This window comes from Ursus arctos, unplaced genomic scaffold (assembly GCF_023065955.2).
Source record: "Ursus arctos isolate Adak ecotype North America unplaced genomic scaffold, UrsArc2.0 scaffold_1, whole genome shotgun sequence".
Classification (NCBI taxonomy): domain Eukaryota; kingdom Metazoa; phylum Chordata; class Mammalia; order Carnivora; family Ursidae; genus Ursus; species Ursus arctos.
This window is the reverse complement of record NW_026622763.1, coordinates 52,989,446-53,012,387: the sequence shown is the minus strand read 5'-3', so window position 1 is coordinate 53,012,387 and position 22,942 is coordinate 52,989,446. Positions and strand designations below refer to the sequence as shown.

Genomic DNA, 22,942 nt, shown 5'->3' with positions numbered 1-22,942 from the left:
GATGATCCATGTCTCAGTGCAAAGCATACACAAAGATCTGAAATCTGCACACTGATCAGAAATAGTTTTTGGAAATTCGGATTTAATCCCATGAGCCAAATGATCACTACCAACAGCGATCAGGGAAAACCCAAGTCCACAGCAAATTTTAATTTGGCAAATGCATAAAATGTTCAAAAGAGCAGAGGTCTCATTTACATTCCTCGCGCTCATATGGGATTTTCTTCTGTATTAGTAATTAAAGGGCGCGGGCTCTAGAGTGCAACTGTATCACATAATAGCCATCGGGGACACACTAACAACTTCCTTGAAGTAACGCACACTAGGGTGTTTATGGTTCAGTGTCACATAGACTCTCTTTGATCTAAATTAGGATTCATTGGCAAACTCACAATAGGCTCCACATGTACCCCTCTCAACCTCTTTCTTTTAATCATGGAAATTAGAGATGGAAAATACCCATTAAGTCTCTTAGTCCACTTCCCTGCCAGGGTGAAATTGTTGGCCTGTGATACACGGGCAGTGCTTGGTCCAGCTTAAATTGAGAGGTCTCAGGGGATGGGCAGGCTCCTGAGTTTCTATTTTTCCTTTTTCACTTAAAATTCAGAGAGGGACAAAAATATAGAACAGAGGAAGAGTTTTCTCCTCCCCCACCTCCTGCATTTGGAGGTAACGTTGGTGGGGGAGGGAATGCGCTCACGTGGTGTCACAGCTTTCTGGAAACCACACCTTCTGCTGTGGTAATTTCATTACTCATACGCTACACAGTTAAATTCAACCCCCGTCCCCAACATGTTTCACCCTTCAGCTCCATGGAACTATCCAGATTCCTGGACTTTTTCTATAAACTCGAGCGAACAAGCAGCCCAGGTTTGGTGGGAGCTGAGGCCCAGGCCAGGAGAACCTGTCTATTTTAGGGTTTCTGGTTGATTCGTTATACAGCGCACGGGCCCTCCCGGTTAGAGTGTGATGTCACTGACACAGTGTGAGCTCATGAATGGAACACTGCCTGTGTTATTCTGGTGAGTGACCCATGGAGGTATTTTTATACTTTGAACATTTGGCATCTGAAAGCTGAGAAATGTGTGCTGTTGCACAATGAATTCTGTCCCTGCCTCGTGTTCAGCATCAGAAGACATCACTCAGCATCTGCCCGTATCTCTGGCTGGGGGAGTCAACTGGATGGGAAAGCAGCAAAATCCCAGTGCCCACCTCCCCCAGCGTCTCTCTCTGAGTCACATGGTGGTGGCTGAGACTTCCGGAAGGAGCCGATGCCCGTGATGACATTTGCATCTGGGGTTTGTTTCAGAGGCCTGTTGTAGTCTGCCGCCATCACCAGCGAGCTTGCGTTAACTCAGGAAAGTCGGATAAGGGAACCTTCCAAATCCGGAGGCAGATTATTCACATTGTAAGATGGAAGTCTCCCCCATCCAAATTCACTGCAAGTTGCATTACGTGGTTAACTTCCCTAATGCTTTTGAAGGAGGATGGGGTTTGCAAAATCTGATGTACAACCGTGTCTTAGGAAGATTCCCCATTGTGGTTTCTATTAGACAGAAAATGTTTGCCTTTCGGTAGGACTGTATTAACTACACGTTCACGGAGATATTTTCCAGAGCTTCTACAGAGGACAGTGTATTCCTGGGCTGAATTTTACTTTAAATACCTTTGAGTGGTAACTGATACTGCGTCTTTGAATGGGAAAAAAAAAAGATCAGAATTAGTTACAAGTTGATGGTCTAGAATGAGAATTCTCCTAATGCAATTCTAACACCGAATCCTGCTCTGCTAAGGAAAATCGCGAATTTTAAAGCGGATGCGGCAAAGGCTGCTTGTGCTTCTCCCTGACTTTTAATGCCTACGTTTCCGCCCACCCGCTCACTCTGTTGGGCGAGGCGGTGTGAGGGAGGAGTGGCGTGCAGCCCTTCGCGGTGTGCGCCTAAGGGACGCCACCCGTCCTGCCGTCCGGTGCTGTCGGCCTGGAGAACGGCGCGGGGCTGCTGCTGTCCCTCAGAGACGAAGGCCGCTCCTGGCACTGACTGAAGGTGGCTGAGTCGCAGGTAATTTCGTGCAGCTGCCTGACAAACCCCAGAGAGCCTCCCTCTAGACTTCTTTTACAGGAAAGAATCAAACCTACTGTTTAAAGTCCCTGTTTTCCAGGGCCCCTGGGTGGCTGAAGCATCTGCCTTCAGCTCAGGCCATGTTCCCAGGGTCCTGGGATCGAGTCCCGCAGTGGTCTCCCTGCTCAGTGGGGAGCCTGCTTCTCCCACTCCCTCTGCTTGTGTTCTGTCTCGCTCTCAAATAAATAACATCTTTAAAAAAAATAAAGTCACTGTTTTTTGAGGGTTTCTGTCACCAAAGCTAATTCTGATTTGGTAGATACTTACTGTCTTGTCAAAGACTAAGTATTTCCATTTCTGTTGATCGTCAATGCCAGCTGACATTTATTCCTCTGACCACGGCCTTGAAATGTTCGGAGACACAGGTATATGGAATATTCCAAAGGTTATTCCCAAAATCAAAGATCACCAAATACATGATTAGCTAAAGTAACAGTATGGACATTGAGAAAGTGTTCTCGTACAGTTTCTTAGAGCCATCCTGTTCACGACATGTGGGAACGCATGCTCAAGGGACTTGAGGAGGACCCAGGCCAGAAATAATGGTTAGTAGAAATAAAAATAGAGTGACCTCAAGGAAAACATACGAGTAGGAAGTCAAGACCAGGATGAGGTCAAACGAGACGGAGGGGAGAGATAGACGGGGTTCCAGAGGGGTGCACATCAGATCAATTGAGGGTCTGGAAGAACACACATTAGTACGTTCAGTCAGAGACATTCTTTGTCTTAAAATGAGAGGCGTTACGATTTAGTAATAGCGAATGTGCGCTGGTCACGTGCGTCCCTCGGCCGGCCCGCGGCACTCTGGAAGGTGTCCCGAGGCACACTCTGGGCCCACGTCCCCCACCCAGAGGCCGCAGAGCCTCCTCGCTGGCTGGGTTGCTTCTGGAAGGCTGTGGCATCGAGCGGTGCGTCGTCATGTGGATTCTGGTTTATATTACCCGTGTGTAGGTCGGTCCTCACTGTAGGAGGATGGGAACTTGAAAATATCCCTGCAAAGAGACTGCTGGGTTGGCCTGTCCTGCTAGTATCATCTTCAAGGAAAGAAGAAAATGGCCAAGCTGACACTTCCCATGCTGCCTGGGCAAGCTCTTTGTCAGCCTTATTAAGCGTAAATATAATGACAGTCCAATCTAGTTAAGGCCGAAAGAAGAGGCTAAAACAATTTTGAAATCATTAGAAGACACTTTGAAATATGGATTTATATCCTTGGGCATTAACAGTGAACTTTGGTCTCTGCGTATATTGTGCTTTAAAATATCAGGGGACATGAAACATTTTTAAAAAATCAGGTAATAATATACAATCAGGTACACACATATAATTTATAAATAAGGAAATAAATATACATCTACCAGGGGGTTGTCCTTAAATTTTTCCCTGTGGAGATGGTGAGATTACAAAAGTTTTACAGCCCCTCACATAGACTAAAAGGCCCATACCTTCAATTTCAAGTTTGACTCCGAGCTTCCTAGAAGCCTTAAAAAGTGAGAGGGAGATAGAAAAAGACATGGACAGATAGGACATACGTTGCATGCTCGGAAATGACAAAACATACTATTTCCTCAAGATAAGTAAAACTTTTGTGAGCTTAAAAAAAAGGAAGTTTTTTTATGGGGTTTTTCCTATGAGGGCTGGGTGATACAGTGGCCAATATCATCAGATTTTTTCCTACGGCAGAGGCTGTAAGAGTTTCATTTAACTGTTTGACAAAAGATTTTTGCTAAAATATTTAGCAAAATATCTAAATGCAGCTCAGTGGAAGAATCCGTGAGGGAGGAGGGTGACAGCAGGGCTATCTGGCTTGCCGGTGGTCCGTCCAAATGCGAGCACTGAACCTAGTGTGAGTATATCTTTCCACGAATGTGACTCCCTCCAGCGGGGTTTTGGGATGGAGTAGGCTGGCCGTCAGGCTGACCTCGGGTTCCCTGATGAAGGCTGGAGTGCCAGTTACGCGCGGGGCTCGTGCGGGAGGATAAGCATACTTGGGAAATTACAGAGATAGGGCTATCTTTTTGAGAAAACAGAGTTCGGCGGGGGGGGGCTGACCTGGTGGAGAGCCACCCTACCTGGGGCAAGAGGGTGGTACCAAGGGCAAAGCCATGTTTGTTTGGGGCCCTGGCTCGCATGGCAGAAACACCAACGGGTATGTTTTTCATCTGTTCCCGTGATTCTTGTGTCCCTTGTGTGGGCAGCCAGATGGAATTTTCCCCACCCATGACCTCGATCAGATTTCAGGCAGCAGGATTCTTGAATGCTTTTAAGATCTCAGTGGACGCTTTCCCTCAACTCTGATGTGTGTGTTTCTTAGGCAGTCACCGGCCGGCCAGGAGCAGGAGTCCCAGAACTGGGCTTCATAATTCTGAACCCTGGCTCTCGCACATACTCTGAGATCTGGGGTGAGTTAGATCTCTTCTCTGTGCCTCAGGTTATTCATTTCACAAACAAATAAACCAGCAAACAAAGGATGAGAAGACCATCTCATAACAATGAGAATTAGATGAGTCAGGACCTGTAAACCGCTTAGGACAGTGCCTCGAACATACTAAGGGCCCAGTAAACGTTAGTGCTTAATACTATAAGCAAAGCGGACATAAATATAAAGAAACGATGGGCCCTGGAGTCAGGCTGCCTGGAGTCTAAACTTGACTCTTGCACGTGCTGCTGTGGTCCCCTTAGCTCCTCCTTTGTGGCACCTGTCCTTGGGGTTGCTGCTTGGTTACACCCAATAGCACGAGGACAGGTGCCCGCCCATGGTAAGCACTCCCTAAGAGTTACCACTGTGAATGCTGGGCCGAGAGTTGGGATCTATGCAGCTCTAACATTTAACTTTTAGGTGAATTTTGCATTCATATAGCTCAGTTTTCATTGTTACCCTGTCACTATTGACTAATGGTTTGATGTTCGGCTTAAAATTCAAACCAGGGTCCCTTACCCTTTTGTCTGGCACAGGTCCAGGCAATGGATGCCCCCTCTTTTTGGGCTCTGATTTCCTTACATCTGTGCCAGGGTATTGCATAAACTATATATACATATCAGTCCGTATTTTTCTTAGCAAATTTTTATTCCGTAATTTGGTTAACATCTCTGAGGCAGCAAAATTGTGATGTGTTTTCACAGTGTTCTCCTGAGACTCCCAGCTCTGTTGCAATCTCAGACCTTCCTGTGGGCCTCCTCCCGCCTCCCCCTCCTTCCTCTCTCCTCTCTCCCGCCTCCTCCCTTCCCTTCCACCACCCCTCCCCTGGGGGAGGACATTTTCTTCGAAGTTGCCCAAACTGTGATGCTCTCGCCTAGCAGACTGAAAACTTGGAACACTGAAGTAATGAGCTACTCCCGTTGGTTATATTTTGGGTGTGTTTTTCCCAGCACAAATGTGAAGGTTGAGATAAATTTGGGCAATGTTTTAGGAATCTCTCCTCCTCTCTCCCTACCACTCTACCCACCAGGTTCATGTGCAACAGTTATTTGCCTCAGCTTCCAGAAGGAGCTCCCAGGACGGCCTTCCGGTGGAGGGACGGGGGAGCCTCACGTCCTCACAGATGCAGTTGGGTGTGCTGGCGCTTGGGGCCCAGTCGAGACATCTGGGACCTCGTTAAACACGGGTTAAAGAGAATGCCAAAGGGCCTTTACAGCATTTTAATCTCCTACACTGCAAAAAACCGTGCGCTCTGTATCGGCCCAGGGTTAAACCAGGGCTCATCTTGCTGGAACACGCTGATGTGCGCGCTGGTTGTTTGCGAAAATGCTTGTGTGGCCATTGCTACAGCGCCCCTGCCCCACGCGTCTGCGCCGCGCTCTCGCCGTCCCCAGCTGCTCTGGACCCGCGGGAACTCGCTCCTCGCCCCCACCCTTCCCACGGATGCAGAATGTCACACCTGGATGAGACGAGAGGGTGAGCTTGATGTTTGAAGAGTCTTACGAGCTGCAGGTGTGGCCCCAGCAAGCCTCGAGCATCCTCCATCTGCCCTCTCAGAGGCCCTTTTCTGTCCCCTGACATCCTTGAGCCCTCGCAGCCTGTGTGTTTTGACTCGGGGATGTGACCGTGGGCAAGTTCCGAGACTGCCCTTGGCCTCAGGCTGCCCACTGCAACTGAGAGGTGCTGTGGGAGGTTAGGGAAAGAAATGACTGGGGCCCTGAGCTTGGCATATGGGGACCTCTCAAGGAGGTCAGCTCTCCTTCTCCTCCTCCCCTTCTTCCTTCTTTCCCTCCCCGTCTCCCCTTCCTCACCATCGTTGTCACCATCATTCAGTACCCAGGGACCCAGGCCTGCAATTTACCAAGTGTTAGGGGGTCAGTTTAATTAAAATGCTAGTAGTGCTCAGCTGTGTTCAGAAAGGGTCAAGGGGCCTTCATCCTTTCTGTTCTGAGTCTTGAGGAACAGTCAAGAGGATTAGAGTGTGTTTCCAATGGTCAGGTGACTTCTGGGAAGCGGCTTCTAGTCATTTTATCCCATAGAGGATTGTCTCCTAAACATTTCTTCTGAAGTCGTGGACAAATGAAGAAAGTTCTTTGCTTTGCTGGGCCTGCTCTCCTTCAAATGAATGCTTCTGGAACCCTCCAGTAATTTGTACCTCTGATGAGGGGCACTCTGTAACCACATTGGTACATGTCTATGAACTTCCTTGGGCTCGGGAGGATTTCATGATTGCCCAATATCACAGAACCTGCTTTTCAGTGATTGGCCGGGACGGAATGCAGATTACTAGGTTCCTGAACCAGGATTCGGGATGAGTGCCCGTCTCCAGTCCCCAGCCCCACCTCTGTGCTTGGCCACAGCTCCACGCCATCCCTAACAGTACCCTGCTTCTTTCTAGCTCCGAGTGCTGATCCTAGCGTCTCCTGGACCCATGAAGTGATTTGTGATAAGAGCGACTGACAGGGGTGAGCCAACATCTGCTGTCTTTAGACTGAAGTCTGACAAAGACTAAAAACGCCACGCCGTGTAGAAAAGCATTCCATCAACTCATTTCACTCGTTTAGTCATTCATACACAAATCCATGGAGCCTTGTCTGTGTATCAACGTTGTGCTTGGTACCAGGGAGCAAGTGTACAGGCAGGTCCCAGACATTGGCGTGTACACATTAAATTGCAGTACCGGGCAGCCTTTGCTGAAAGTACTGAGCCAAGTACTGAGACTGTAAGTAAGAGCTTGGAGGCGAGCGCGCCCATGTGCTGGAAGCGTTGAGAAGCCTTCGTGGAGGGAGTGGGTCTCAGAGCCAGGATCTGGGCTGAGTCAAAGCTCAAGGGGGTGGAATGGACCCGACAGGTGTTAAAACTCAGCTGTACAAGACACCACAAATCACAGGTGATGAGAAGATGTGGCCACCACCTTTAGTGGCCCATGTGTGTCTGGGGAAATGGAAACCAGGGGCAGGTGAACTCTAGGGAGTCATCAAGACATTGCAGTCATTTACAAACTGGGGGAGCAGAAGACGTGGGGACTATGGAGGAGAGGGATGAGGACAAGGAGAGGGGGTGGAGCTTGATTCTGTGCCACCATGAAAACATTAAGCTTCATATTATTTGATCAAGAACAGATGTTTGTGTGAGTCAAATTGATTCAAATGCAAAAAACGCCAAATGTTGGATGAATAAACTCTTTGGGAAAGCCTCGGGAAAACTGGAAATTTTACAATCTATTGATTTCAGTGCTGCGTTGGTGTGGTAATCTTACCGAAGAAATGTGTAATATGAAGTCTATTTTTCCTCTCATAAAACTTAAGGATGAAGTGTATGAGGGAAGACAACATAGGGAATATTTTTGTAGAACTAGTAGTAAATTCAAGTTATCCTACTGCACAGCTGGGTATGTTCATTGGCCTGACTCCAAAAAGTTATAAAGGGAATATGAGCAAATGCAGCTTTTGCTCCTCAGAGTTCATCAAAATCCGAATCTTTTACAATTCTTTTTATGTTGGCCCTAAAATGTTACTTGACTGAAATAATCTTCCCCTCGATAGCAAAGACTGTCTCATGAGCTACAGATTAATTGGCCAACTTGACATCCCAGGTTCCCAATAGCTAATGCTGCCCCCTCCTTTTCTAGAGCATGGATCTTGTGGGTGATTTATGGGTGGGAATGATTTAAGGCTCAATTACCCTCCTTTTAACAACTCCTATAGTGCCTCTTACTTGAATTGTATAGCATTTCTCATTTGGTTCCCTGTGCTCCAAAAAATTTTCCTCTCTATTTTAATGTGCTCACTTCTTCCTTGACTTTAAGACTCACCTTGAAAGAAAAATGAACATTTATTGATGCTTCATATATTCCAGACCTGCACCAGCCATTAACATCGCTTACCTATGTAAAATCAACAGCTCTTTGACCAAGGTATAATTTTTGTCCCCTCCCCGAACTTTTCATTTTATAACAAAGAAACAAAGGCTCTGAGAATTTAAGAAACTTGCCCATTGCCCCACATCATGGTAAATGTGAATCAGGGTGACCAAAGAGCCCTCTATGATGTCCCCTCTTCTGAGAAAAGCCCCCAATATCCAGGGATGGGAGTAAGCCCCTTGTAAGAGCAACCAAATCATTCCTTGGGCATTTGCAACTGGAACTGGGGAAAGGGAGCTAATCTCCCCCTGATGGTTAAACTGGGTTGAGGAAGAGTTCAGGGTTTCCTGACAGCGACAACGCCAGCGTGGGAGAAATCACGCTGCCTCAGAGGGAGATGTAGAGGAAAGAGAGCACGCTGGGGGGTTGCGAGTCCCTGGTCCCAGCTGTCTCTGATGTCCAGTGGCATTCCTGCTCTCCCCAGATGGGGATGTGGGCCTTCCAATAAGTTTGCCTTTTTGCTGCAGCTAGCTTTGGTTTCTGTCTCTTACATTCGAGAGTTCTGCTTCTCCTAGTGAGGTAGACAGAGATTCTAGAACACATGCCTTTTCTGTCTGCCACATGGCATGGTTAGAAGTTATCCTAATCAGGCCTTCCAAGGCTTAGTCTCGTGGATAACCTGTAAGTGATTTCATCTGGGCACTCCCACGCCATGGCCTTCTTCTTTGGGAAACAAGGACGAAAGCCAAGCGTTTGACAAGGCAAAACTAAATTCTCTGCTATGACCCGAACGGGTGCTGCGTTCTGTCCCCACGTAAGTTACCTGAGCGCGGAGCCCAGGACTTCTGAGTTCTTATATGCGGTAATAGAACATTTTAACTGTAAACACATTGAATAATGTGACTGTGAGACTGAATCTAAATGAAGTCTTACAAGAAGATGCGGCATTAAACTGTCTTTGAGTTAACAAACAGGTAAGCAAACACATATCCAAGCTCACCGAGTATGCGCAAGGCTGCATTTGGTGGCAGAAGGAGAAAAGGTCGTCGGAAAGGAGGTAGACAACAGCAAGCGTGCCTGGGAGAACGTGTGAAAACCCAGGGCCTCGCCGTGAGCATCAGTCTGCCGGTGCAGCGTCCTGAGAAGCAGGGGACAGAATATGAGGGGGTGTCACCTGAAGGAGCTCTCGGTCTCTCTGGACTCCGCCGACGGCTGAGAAACATGGATTCAACAGGTGGGCTGGAGAGACCTGCGAGCCTGGGCCTTCTCAGTCCCCCCTTGGCCCTGGGCTCCCCCGGGAACACGGAGGTAGCCCTAGGAGCTCCCAGCTCCGAACCGCAGTCGTCGTGCGAGCGGCGGCGGAAAGGAGGACGGGCGAAGCAGCTCTGGAGGGCGGCCCGCGGGCGTCCGCTGAGACAACGCCGATGCGCGGGGAGCCCGGGAGCCCGGTCTGCCCGCGGGGCTCTGTTCAGCGGCGCGACGGCGGGAGCGCGCGGGTGGGAGCCCGACAGACAGTGCGACTCCTCTTGTTTTCCAGGACTGAGTCGTCTTTGTCATCTGCTTGAAATTGAATAGAAACAAATACTGTCCCCCCCCCCCCCCGCCCCCGGCCCTTTGTGCGGAGTCAGAGCAAATCCAGAAGTCACAGGAGGGCGCAGGCTTGACAGGCAGGGCAGCCCTGGCTGCGAAGTGGGCGCCCCGAGCGCAGCTGCAGCGTCTGCCCCGGAACCGAGCCGGGGTGGCGGGGCGATGCACGCGGCCACCCTTGTGACCGCGGGGCCACACTTCGGCTCTCGGCCTCAGGCTCTCAGTCCCCAGTGGCTGATTCCTTCTACCGTAGAGGAGAGAGAGAATGCAGAAATACCAGTGTATTTCTCCAAGTAGCCTCTCCAAGTCCTGAGGCGATTCTGGGTCTGCTTTTTAGAAAGAAAAAACGAGCTGTGAATTGAATTCATGGAGTGGGTTGGAGAGGAGCCAGGAGGCCACTAAACCAGGAGAGTCGCCTGAGGGGGCTAGCTGGAGGCCGCACCGAGCTTCCCAGGAGAGGATCCTGCAAGCTCATCTTGGCTGTAGTTACCTTCCCAGAACGCCCAGGAGTGTGCCTGGGAAGGCCTTGGGAGGTGTGCCCAGGGGCGCCAGAAGAAGGGGTGTTTCAGGAGGTGGAAGTCGCCTCCTGGAGGAGTTCTGGGTCCTGGCAGCTGAATTTAGGTGTCCTTCCCCAGGGTTGGAAAGTAGGGCTGGCTGGAGAATGGGCAGAACGTTTACAGGGGAATAGCTGGCCCAGATGGCTCAGAAGCAATGCCAGCTCAAGTCATTAGACCCATCAGGACGCCGTAGAAGCACGTGATGCCAGAGCTCAGTGCTTTAACCCAGCCACCGTCATTTCTGGCGCTTGTTACATGCGCCCCGCAAATTGGCAGGGGGCTCTGCTCCACACACTCAAAACCCATGATAACGGAGGCCCCCTGCCATGTAGCTGCACCATCTGGAATACGGTGCTTTCTCAGTGCCCTGGAAGATCCCAGAAGTGACACTCCCTTCTGCTCATAGCCAGGACAGTCACGTAGCCATGCCCAACCGCAAGGGGCCTGAGACTTGAGAGGTGTTCTGGGCACCGCAAAGAGTAGTGAGGCTTCACAAGGCATGCAGCTTTGGTTCTGGGCAGTGCTGGAAGTGTGACGTCTTAAGGGACAGTTTAGCATAATCTCTGACAATACAGAACAGATGGGGGGATGGGTAAGCGGTAGGAATGTGCGCTTATAAAGACAGTAGAGTATTCCCAGAGGCTCACTGACAGGCATCAGACTGGCCGTTTGGCAGGTGGCATAAATTCATTGTGTGTTTGTGTGTTAAAAGGACAGGAATCCAGGCTAGAATAATTCCTATGGTATTGTTTTTGGTGGATACTCCCGGAAACCCACACAGTTAATTTGTAAGGCACTAAAGTATTTGTCTTTTCCGGTTGTGTGTGTGAATGCTTGTTCAGAGTATGAAGAGCGACGAAGGCCTATTTTTATGAAGATTCCATTGTTTAAGTTATTTTGGGTTAAGATGATTGCATAACCACGTGACCTGGCACTCTGCGGCCCTCTCATTTCTGCTCCCCCCCAAAATAAAGAAGTAGAGGAGAAACTTAAATATAAGAGCCGAGATGAAATCTTCAAGTAAGTAACTCTTCAAAGAAATCAAATGCTCTGTGTACAATCGAAATCCCATGAGAGTGCATAGTAGTACGAGGTGCGGAAGTTCATCTAATTTCCGGTTGCGCGTGTCTAGCTGGAAGGTTTTGCCGATTTTCCAAATGCTATGGTAATTTCAATGTAGTCTGTGTTATCCTTGGGTAAAAAAAGCAGTGATCGAGACAGGCTACCATTTGGGTGGTTTGGTGGATTATTCAGCAAATATTCTATATATCTCATCATATTATGTTAATGGTAATACATTGATGGTACCTGGTGAACTTAGTGCCAGTGAATCCATTCTTTTTTAAAGGTAACTATTTAGCAAATACTTGTTTCATTTTGCTGAATGAACCCATTTACTATTTTTTTTCTACTAAGGAAATTCCTCTGTAACATTCAGTTCAAGCTGATAATGAATGTGATCGCTTCTTTTTTTTTTTTTAGATTTTATTTATTTATTTGACAGAGAGAGAGAGCACAAGCAGGGGAGAGGCAGAGGCAGAGGGAGAAGCAGGCTCTCTGCCAAGTAGGGAGCCTGACGCAGAACTCGATCCCAGGATCCTGGGATCAGGACCTGAGCCGAAGGCAGACACTTACCTGACTGAGCCACCCAGGCGTCCCAAACAACTTTATAGACTTAAGCTATAATAATTCTTTCCTCACATATTTATTGAGTACATCTTTCATGCCAGCCTTGCACACACCTTATTCCTAAGATTTAAAAAAAATAGTATATAGAAGCTTTTAAAAAGTGGACGTGAGGCAAGGAAAGAAAGACTTCGAGAAAGAATACAGGTATTTCAGAGTTTCAGAGCAACTTTAAACATTCACCGTGAGGGAATGCATCACGGTCAAAAGGGTGTCAAGTTGCTACTTTCTACAGAGAGCCTGAGTATTCCTCTCAGGCTCACAGCACTGTGAGGCTGACGCCCATGAGGGGACGCTCTCTTTCTTCTCACAGCGCGCCTCACTGAGCCTCTTTCCTCTGCCGTTGGCGTGCAGGCTGGCTCTAAGATGACCGTCGGTCAAACTTTCCAAGAAACATGAAAGATCGTCAAAGGGTTGCTGGGCTGGAAAGCAGGGGTCACCAACATTGATATATTTTCAGGTTGTTAAAAAAAATAAGATATAAAGCATAATGGGAAAGTTCTCAACCCTTCTCGCATCGTGGCACTGACAAAACCCACAAACCCACAGAATCTGAGCAGCCCAGTGGAGAAGATGCTGCGAGTATGGCCACTCCAGATCGTGCTCCGGGGGCAGAAGCTATGCCATAATCTCACGGGGCAAAATAATAATTAGGAATGTAGGATGTTTCCAGAGAAAGCTACACAATCCCTATCAAATATAATTTCAATTCTTGGTATAAGAAACAGCTTCAAATTGTTTTTCTTACAAGGTCTAGTGGACCCCTGCCGTCTCCGGGCCTGCAGCGGCCTGCACCACGAGGCACTGCTCGCTCGGCTGCGATGGGACTCAGGAGCATGGGAGTCTGTGTCAGCTCAGCCCCTGGGGCTGTGCAGCTCCAGCTCGTCTGTCCACTCGTTTTATCTTCTCTAAAATCATCAAATTGACGATTTTTAAGGATCCCAGTGCTGAAACGGCATGATAGCCACATGTTCTTCAGAAGGCTGTGTATAAAGTCACTGATTTTTTTTTTTTAAGAGGACAACCAGATTCAACACGTCGGGTGGTCTTGGCATATTCCTTGCTGATTTTCATAAAGGTTTAATAAAGAGATCCCCAGCTGCCAAGAATACGCGATGGGGAAGGGATAGTCTCTTCAATTTTCCTAATGTTGGAAAAACTGGATATCTACATGCAAAAGAATGAAATTTGGACCCCTCCTGGCGCCATGCACAAAAATTAACTCAGAGTGAATTAAGGACTTACCCATAAGAATGGAAACTGTGAAACTCCTAGAAGGAACGTAAGGGAAAAGATCATGGACATCAGTCTTGGCAATGGTTTTTTTGGAGATGACACGGAAAGCACAAGTACATAAGCAAAAATCAACAAGTGGGACTACACCAAACTGAAAAGCTTCTGCACAGCAAAAGAAATAATCAAAAGGATGAAAAGGCAACCTATGGGGAATGGGATAAAATATTTGCAAACCTTGTATCTGACAAGGGATTAATATCCAAAATATATAAGGAACTCATACAATACTGTAGCAACCCCCCCGTAATCAAAATTAAAACAAAACAGAACTCATTTAATTAAAAATGAGCAGAGGACTTGAATAGGCATTTCTCCAAAGAAGACATCCAGGTGGCCAACAGACCCATGAAGAGGCGCTCAACATCACTCATTATCGGGGCGATGCAAATCGAAATCACAATGAGATGTCACCTCACACCTGCTAGAATGGCCATTATCAAAAAAAAAAAAAGAAAGAAAAAAGAAAAGAAAGAAAGGAGCTGACAAGTGCTGGCAAGGATGTGGAGGACAGGACAAGGAACCCTTATGCACTGTTGGTGGGAATGCAAACTGGTACAGCCCCTATGGAAAACAGTATGGAGTTTCCTCAAAAAATTAAAAATAGGACTACCCTGTGATCCAGCAGTTCCACTTCCGGGTATATAAAAGGAGATGAAATCACTATCCTGAAGAGATATCTGCAGCCCCTGTTCACTGAGCGTTATTCACAAGAGCGAAGACATGAGACAGCCCAAGGGTCCACCGATGGTCAACTGATAAGAAAGTGAGGCATATGTACACCATGGAATATTATTCAGCCATAGAAAAGAAGGAAATCCTGCCATTTGTGATGACATGGGTGGAACTTGAGGCCAAGTGATATAAATCGGACAGAGAAAGACAAATGTCATATGACCTCATTTACACATGGAATCTAAAAACGACGAACTATAGAAAGGGTAGAATGATGTTGCCAGGGCCCAGGGGGTCGGGGAAATGGGGAGATGTTGGTCAAAGGGTACAAACTTTCAGATATGAGATGACTAAGCCCCAGGGATGTGTAATGTGTAGCACGGTGACAACACCGTATTGCAGACTTGGAAGTTGCAATGAGAGTAGAGCTTTACTGTTCTTACCATAATGACAACAACAACAAAATGGTAACCATGTGAGGTGAAGTTTGTGTTATTATGGTAAATGTTTCACAATGGATACGTCTATCAAATTATAACCTCGTACACCTTAAACTTACACGAGGTGATAGGTCAATTCGATCTCAACAGCCAGAAGGAAAAGAGAGGTCACCAACTGCCAGTCAAGCCTGGCCACATTGTGCCCTAGACAGGTCTTCTCCTGGCCCCATCGCTGCTCCTTCTTCTGAGGCACTTCTCAGCGGTGACTGAAGAAGCCAAGCACCAGGTGGCATGAACTAAAGGTTCCTTCTGAGAGAATCAAGATGGAGGCCAGGCCAGTGCCCGGAAGCGTGACCGACAGTACTAACCGGAGCCCGTGGGTAAGCCCAGTCCGGTTTCCATTGCGATGGAACGTCACTGTTTGTGCTCAGGGCTATGGGCCAGCCCAGATGCATTTGGCACCAGCTCACTGTGGACATTTGGCAAGGACTCGGTAATTTGATATTTTCGCTTATCCTTTAAAGTGGGGGTGAAGGGAACACCTGACTACTTTTTCCAACTAAAACTAAAAACCGCTCGCTCCCAGAACACATGAAATGAAACCATGACACATGTTTTTCCTTGAGCGCTTTGCACCATGCGCTGCGGCTCCAGATTCTTTTGTTTGGCCTGCTCTGCCTGCGGTCTTCCCCGTTGTCGATGGTGGCAGCTCCATCTTTCCAGTTACTCAGGCCAAAACCCCTGCAGTCCTCCCACAGGAAATCCTCTTGGCTCTACCTTCACTCGCTATCCAGAATCCAGCCTCTCCTCACCACTGCTGCCACTGCCACCCAGCTCCAGGTCCCTACCATCTCTCGGCTGGACTCCCTCGGCAGCCTCCGAACTGCTCTCCCTGCTCCTGCCTATCCTTGACAGAGCAGCTGGAGCCGTCCTGCTGTAACGTGAGGCAGACCACACCACACCCCTGCTTGCGAGGCCCCGGCTCACTCATGGTAAAAGTAAAAATTCCGTGTTCTGTAAGGCTTTACAGGATCCGCTTCTGTGCTGAGTCTCTGACCAACTGTCCTACTCCTCTTGTTTATTCCTCTCCAGCCATAGATGGCTCCTTGTTTCTCAAGCAAGCCAAGCCCACTCCTGCCCCAGGGCCCTTGCACTGGCTGTTTATTCTGTCTGCTATGCTCTTCCCCCAGATAACTGTCTAGCTTGCATGCTCACCTTCTTTTGGTCTTGACTTAATGTTACATTCTCAGAGAGGTCTACACGGGCCCCACTATCTGAAAGTGCAGACTACCACTGAGAGTGTCTCTACCTCTTTCTACTTAATCTTCCTCCATAGTACTTAAAACATCCAGCATCTAGTATATTTTCACTTCATTGATTTATTTTCTTTCCTCATTAGAATGAAAGCTTCTTGGACATGGTGATTTTTGCCTGTTCTGTTTGTTGTGGTTTTCCCAGCAGCTAGGAGAATACCTGGCTCACAGTGGCCGCTCAGTAAGGACTGGATGGTGGTGGTGGTGGTGGTGGGGTGGTGGCTGGGGAACACTGCCCCCTAGGCCGCAGGATATGTGACAGGACCACTCTCCTGCACAAACGCAACGCACTCAGCTCTGCTTTCTGCTCCTTTCAGGGAGCCCTGGGGAGCTGTCCCATTCCACCTTTCTCTGGACTTTGATACCTAGACCATGCCCGGCATTGCTGACCCAGGCTCCAACACTTCTCTTTCTCCAGAGATCTGCGTCTCGGTGAGAACTATGGTAATGAGATAGTAGTAGACCCTTGGCTTTGGGCTCAAACTGCAGCGCTGGGGCTGGCTATTCTGCCTCCGGGAGCAGTGCTGTCACCCTCAAGGGTGCACGCGAGTCCCCTGGGGTCCACTTGACGTGCAGATTCGGACTCAGTGCATCGAGGGGGGGCCAGAGTCCACTCCTAGGTGCTGCTGCTGCGGAATTGGGGCCACGTGATAAATAGCCAGGTTCTAGTACATGCCTTCTCCACGGGCAGGCATTACAACGGGGCCCCGTGAATATTGTACTGGAGCCCCAAATCAGCACTGGCGGAGACCAGAGCTCTGGGGCTGGGTCTTGTTAAAGAAAGGCCTCCGGGGCTTCCTGACTTTAGAAGCAGCCCCTGTTCTGGGAAGGCTCAGTCTTTATTAGGGCAGCGCCCACTGCCACCCCTTCTCCCAGGCTTTCAGGGTCCTGGGCTCCTCCTGGGAGGCTTCAGGTTTCCCCACTATCGCCCCACTTCTTACTTTTTCACACAAACCAAGCTTGGCTTTTCAGAGAAAATAGACTATGAATTTCCCGAGCGCCACTGCCCTGCTCCCCCCGCCAAGTTCTTTAACCTTGCTCACGGTCCCTCCAGTCTCAGAGGAAGCGACGTCTCCCTCACGCCCCCCACCTCTGCCCCACCTGGCATCTTGCTCCAGCCGAGGCAGCAGAGCGGGTGGTTCAGGGGGCGCTCCTGCCTCACACAGCCAGGATCTTTCTGGCTAGATGACCTCACCCAGGTTACTCACCAACGCTAAGCCTCTTCTTGCTCATCTGTCAAATGGGGATGATGACAGTGTTTACCTCATGGAGTTGTGGGGCAAGAGATTAAAACAGGAAAAACATTTAGAATAAGGAATCAGTTAAAACTTCTTATTTTGTTCAATAATCTCTTCCCTTGTAGCTTCAGTGTTGGATGGGAAGAACAATGAGGACTGAATGTTGTCCCTTTACCTGGAAGGTTCGGGGAGAAGGCTTAATGTTGTTTTTCTGGAGAGTGGAGAGAATTCTTCACAAGAAGGTTCTTCAGTCTTTTGTTGGGAGGTGTTCTCAAGGTCACTAGTGGGAGGTAGTCAAGGTCACTGCTCCCACCCATCCTGTTTTTTAAACCAAGGTGACTCATTGGGGCCACCCACACCCTGGGCTCTTCAGCCCTGTCCACGGCAGCAGTTCTGGACCTTCTCTCCTTGCTTGAAACCTTGCCTTTGGCTTCCTACTCAGTCTCCGCGTCTTCGCGCCCTCCTTGCCTTTGATTCTCAATGCTGCCTCCCCACTAGGGCCTTAACGCAGGTGACAGATTCTAGCTTGTGTAGCTTTGACCCTTGGTACCCAAAGGGTACTTACGCCCTCACTTTCTGGCTTTTTCTACTTTTGACTCCTCCAGGTTCCCTTGCCCACTGAGCTCCAGCCTGCACCAGCCTCACGGCAAGGCTGGGTGCACCAGCCAGCCCGGCCCTGTGCCCTCGGGGAGAGCTGGAGAGCGGTGTGCGGTGACAAAAGTGACGGGGAGCTGCGTGTGCTGAGCACTTAACATTGTCTTGAGTGGCTTAAGTGGATTGTTCATTTTATTTTAGCTGCAAATCTGTGAAATTTTATCCTCATTTTGGAGGTGAGGAAGGTGAGGCTCGGTGAGGTTAAACTCCAAGCCACCCCATATGTTGCCCGAATGTGTGCCGATTTGGCGTAAGGAGCCTTTTGAGCCGAAGGCCGTGAGAATCCACAGATGCAGGGGGAGTTCTCTGCCCTCCCTTTATCTGCCTAAAAGTGGGGCATGAATTTCCCTTTTTGGAGGCGCCCTCTCGTCCCACCAGGAAGGGAAGAGTAGGAGAGGGAGCTGACACCGGATTAAGCCTGCGTAAACAGACCTTAGGAAAATCTTGTCTTCCATTAGTCCCCCTATATATTTCCCGGTTACTTCCCCATGATTTATTCCCCTGTGAAGCTCAAAGCCCTTTGCCTTCATAAAATGGCACACGAGCCTCTGGGTCTAACTGCTCTTTTGAGTTTCAGTTCTTTTCTCCTGTGCATGTAAATATTAACAAAAGTCATGTGACTTTTTTCCTGTTCATCTGTCCTTTGTCAGTTCAATTCAGGGGCCCCTAGGTACTAAAATTAAGAAGGTCCCCAACACGATAAAAATAATGTAGTTCATGGTTCAGGAGCACCTGCCCTGTCTCTCCCTTGGCCCCACCTTAACCCAGACCTTCTCCGCTGGCTCGGCTATTCCTGCGGGGAGCTTCCCGATGGCTCAGGGTCCCCACCCTCAGGCTCTTTTCCCTTACCCTACCCTCCACACTGCTCCCAGGGAATTTCTGCAGGGCGGATCTGAGCCTGCCTAACTCTTGTGTGAAGCCCTTCAGTGGCTCTTCCCACCAAGGGAAGTCCCCATACCGTCCACTCTCTAGACTTCCTTTCTCGGAACACTCTGGGCTCCTTTGGCACTTGCTTTCTCCCCTGCCCAGCTTTTCTTCCCTCAGACGTGGCCATCTGCACAGATGATCTATTGAACTCACCTTTCCAAGCTCATCCTGAACAGCACCTCCTCTGTCAGGCGTCTCCCGGGTGGTTAGTCACTTCCTCCCCGCTCCTCCCGGCTCCTCTCCCGGAGCCCTGGGACATTGCGTTCTAATGATCTGTTTGCACGCCGGGCTCCCCTCTGCACCCCAAGCCCATGTCCTCCTTGAGGGCAAGGACTGCAATGTACTCTTCCAGCGCCCCTGACGCCCAGCCCAGAGGGTGGCGCACGGCCCAGAGGGTGACGCACAGCCCAGAGGGTGGCACCCAACCCAGAGGGTGGCAAGGGGCGGGGAAACATTCCATAAAGGAGAGGCTGACAACGGGCTTTCTTCCAAGTGATTAAACAAATGGCTCTTTTACATCCCACTTATGTTAACTTATTTTGTTAGAATTATAATATTTAGACCTGGAAAGCATCTTCAAGTGTATCTCCTCCAGTCCTATCCATTTTGTGGCCAGGGAGAGGATGGGCCAGAGCGGTGAAGTCACTGGCCTGTGGTAACGGGTCAGAGTCCTGTGTGTCGGCTGGTTGCGGTGCCCAACACTGAGCGGAAAAATCATCTTCATACTGGCTGCTACTATTGCCCTGTTATGTCTGTGTGATGAAGGAAATAGCCATTTCCACTAATAACATGTGTTTATGGTACTTTCATTTAGTGTCCTGGGCACTGCTGACACTGCTGAATTAGAACAATTTTGGAACATTTATTTTTATGTGGCAAGATTATTAATGGCTCTCTAAAATTATTAATGTAGCCTATTATAAATGATGAGAAAAAGAACCCTTAAATGTTTTGTTTTACCTTTTGAAAGACCTACTTGAATTTCAGAGAATGCTAGAAATTTAAAAAAAAACTTCACTTAATGTCACTATAAAATTATTCCTTTGTGTGTGTGTGTGTGTGTAAAAACCTAACAATGAACTATATTAATTTATTTTTTCTAGATTTCTTGAGGTATGATTGATAAATAAAAACTGAATATATTCAAGGTGTACAACACGATGTTTTGATATACGCATATATTGTAAAACGACCATCACAATCAAGCTAATTAACATATCCATCCCCTCACGTAATTGCCTTTTGTGTGTGTGTGGTGAGAACATTTAAGATCTACTCTCTTAGTAAATTTCAAGTACATGGTACAGTATTATTAACTAGTCACTATGCTGTACAGGAGTTTTCCAGGACTTATTCATAGTTGGAAATGCATAATCGAAACTTTGTACTCTCTGACCAACATCTCCCCATTTCCCTACCCCCTAGAATTATTCTTTTCCATGTGGCATCATTATTAATGATTCACACGATTATAATTTTATTTTGCAGAAATAAGGCCTTTGATATAAAATAACTTCTGTTGATCTCTGGCATCTGAAGTGTCACACCGGGGCAAAACCTCCCCTGGTAAAGACTGGAGAGTCACGATCGCTGCAGCAATGGAGCAAGCATTTATTATTTTGTTTACGTAGCACTTTCCTTTCCTTCTGAGGCTGTATTTCGGGAAGTTCCTGGTCTAACATATGATTTTATTTTATTTTATTTTTTTTAAAGATTTTATTTATTTATTTAACAGAGAGAGAGACAGCAAGAGAGGGAACACAAGCAGGGGGAGTGGGAGAGGGAGAAGCAGGCTTCCCATTGAGCAGGGAGCTTGATGTGGGGCTCGATCCCAGGACCTGGGGATCATGACTGAGCCAAAGGCAGATGCTTAACGGCCGAGCCACCCAGGTGCCCCTAATATATGATTTTAAAGGAGGTTGCACTTCTTAAATTTGGCCTCACCTCCCTGGCATTGTGCTTGTCACGGGACAGCAAGCTGGCAGGAGCTGGGCCAATCACAGGACACTATTCCCTGGAAACGGTGGTTGGTCTAAGAAGGGGGCACGTGTCCTGAACTAGACTGATCTTGTGTTTCCATGGTATTTATGAAAACAGAAGCCGTCGGAGGGAAGAAGATGTTCTTTACTCTCTTGCCTTGATGCTGGGAATTTGCAAATGTACAAACTGTAGGTAGCTCTGGTTCCAGCCAGGTAGGTAAGGGTGACTTGTGAGAATGAAGTCAGCCAGCAGAGAGAAGCAGAGAGAAGGGGGGGGAGAGAGGGAGGAGAAAGAGATCTTCGACAGCGTTGGGGGGCCTGGTCCAGTTATTTGTGAGACACCCCTCTTCTTGGGCTCTGGTATCAGACAACGAGAAACACTTTCTCTTTTTTGCTGGTTTGTGTTTTGAGGCTTTGCAGTCAACCATTCAAAGAGTTCTAACACATGCACATTTTGTTTGGCTTTCTTAGATAAACAAGCTAAGCAAATATGCCTTCTCTACCCTAGAATGTAGATCACATTCTCTGCGTGAGGCAGATATTTACAAGCAGACCACATTATTTTTTTCTGACTTCTTACTTCAACATTTTACTCTGTATCACTTGTATAATAGGAAATTAGAAAAGAATGTTTGAGAAAGGTGGCTAGCCACCTGGCTAAGCTCATCCCACTGCCAGGAAGCCCAGTCTTCCAAGCAGACTTTAATTTGGAATTTTCTTTGAAAACTAACCAGTTTGATGCAAAAGTTTTTTGTTGAAATGCTTTCTCCTGCGGAGAACTGACTCTCCCAAGAAGCAGCCTAGGATAGCAGGTAATACTCTTGAAAAAATTTTTGTTTTGTCTTGAGCCCGTGATCAGCTGTAATAATAGAATATTGAACAGGTTCATTAGGCAAATAAAATATTTACCTTTTGTATTAAGTTCTGGAAATTTGAAGGCAGGACAACTGAAATGGATTTCATTCAGCGTATGGTAAATCATAGTTTGCTTGACAAGGAAGGTTTTGATTTCTTTGAGATTTTTCTGCAGGAAAGGGCTGGAGCCTGGTGCATGGCTAAAAAAAGAAAATGAAAAGAAAAATATCATGACAAGAGTCCTAATGCTGGCACAATGTGCATGTGCACCTGAGAATGACAGGTGCAAGGAAAACCACTGTTCTCCACCACTGTCTACTGCCTTTTGAATTGATTCTCGTCTGACGTGTTCTTTCCACAGGCGAAAGGGAAACGGTAGAAAATGAGAAAATTTCTATCAAGTTCTGCAGAGCCAAGGGCAAACCATGCTTGGATCATCTGACTTTCACATTTAAAGCTTCATTCTGAATGCATTCATGTTTAGAAGGTTTATACAACTTTGAAGGTAAACAGGAATGGAGACATACGCCGAATCTAAACTCCTCTGTTTGCAACCCTCCCCTTGCCCAGAATTCAACAGATGCCTGATGGGATAGCTGGCAGGAGGCTTGGATGAAGTCATCAGGGAACTGTCTGGCTAGTGACTCATGATTTAAGTTTGTTTAATTGTTTTGGCAAAGTCAATATGTTGTTCATGTGTAGAAATAGAAATAATGACGGTATTTGGGTTGATGCTGTTTCTGATTTTTTGAAGGAGCTGCAATAGAATTTTTGATCTTAATAGAATGGAGATCTGGACCCAGAGAAGGAAGACATCCATTGCTTAACCACAGGTTTTAATAAAAACTGTCCTTCAGGAAAAGAAATTCGATCCTCTGAAAAACAGTCTTAGAATATAGAGGAAATGGCAGATTTTTTTTGGATAACTGTTTCATCTGTTAATATTAAAAATACTTTGTAGCTGGAAACTGTTTTGTGAATAGAAACTTGTGATTTTTAAAAAGATTTTATTGATTTATTTGAGAGAGAGAAATAGAGCACAAGAGGGGAGAGGGGCAGAGGGAGAAGGAGAAGCAGACTCCCCACTAAGCAGGGAGCCCAATGCAGGGCTTGATCCCAGGACCCCAGGATCATGACCTGAGCTGAAGGCAGCCACCCAACCGACTGAACCACCCAGGAGCCCTGAAACTTGTAATTTTTTTTTTAAAGATTTTATTTATTTATTTGACAGAGATAGAGACAGCCAGAGAGAGAGGGAACACAAGCAGGGGGAGTGGGAGAGGAAGAAACAGGCTCATAGCAGAGGAGCCTGATGTGGGGCTCGATCCCATAACGCCGGG

General features: G+C 47.6%; 2 long non-coding RNA genes across 2 annotated transcripts; one reads left to right on the top strand and one right to left on the bottom strand.

Annotated features, from left to right (window-relative positions):
- Nucleotides 1–12,009: 12,009 nt before the first annotated feature.
- LOC130544828 (uncharacterized) lies at nt 12,010–19,139 on the bottom strand. The gene is made up of 2 exons (XR_008961474.1): nt 18,922–19,139; nt 12,010–17,467 (listed from the first exon to the last, which is right to left on the bottom strand). It is a non-coding gene; the product is annotated as an uncharacterized LOC130544828 (long non-coding RNA).
- A 1,621-nt stretch (nt 19,140–20,760) lies between these two features.
- On the top strand, nt 20,761–22,570 carry LOC130544826 (uncharacterized). Its single transcript, XR_008961473.1, has 2 exons — nt 20,761–20,960; nt 21,964–22,570. It is a non-coding gene; the product is annotated as an uncharacterized LOC130544826 (long non-coding RNA).
- The last annotated feature ends 372 nt before the right edge of the window (nt 22,571–22,942 follow it).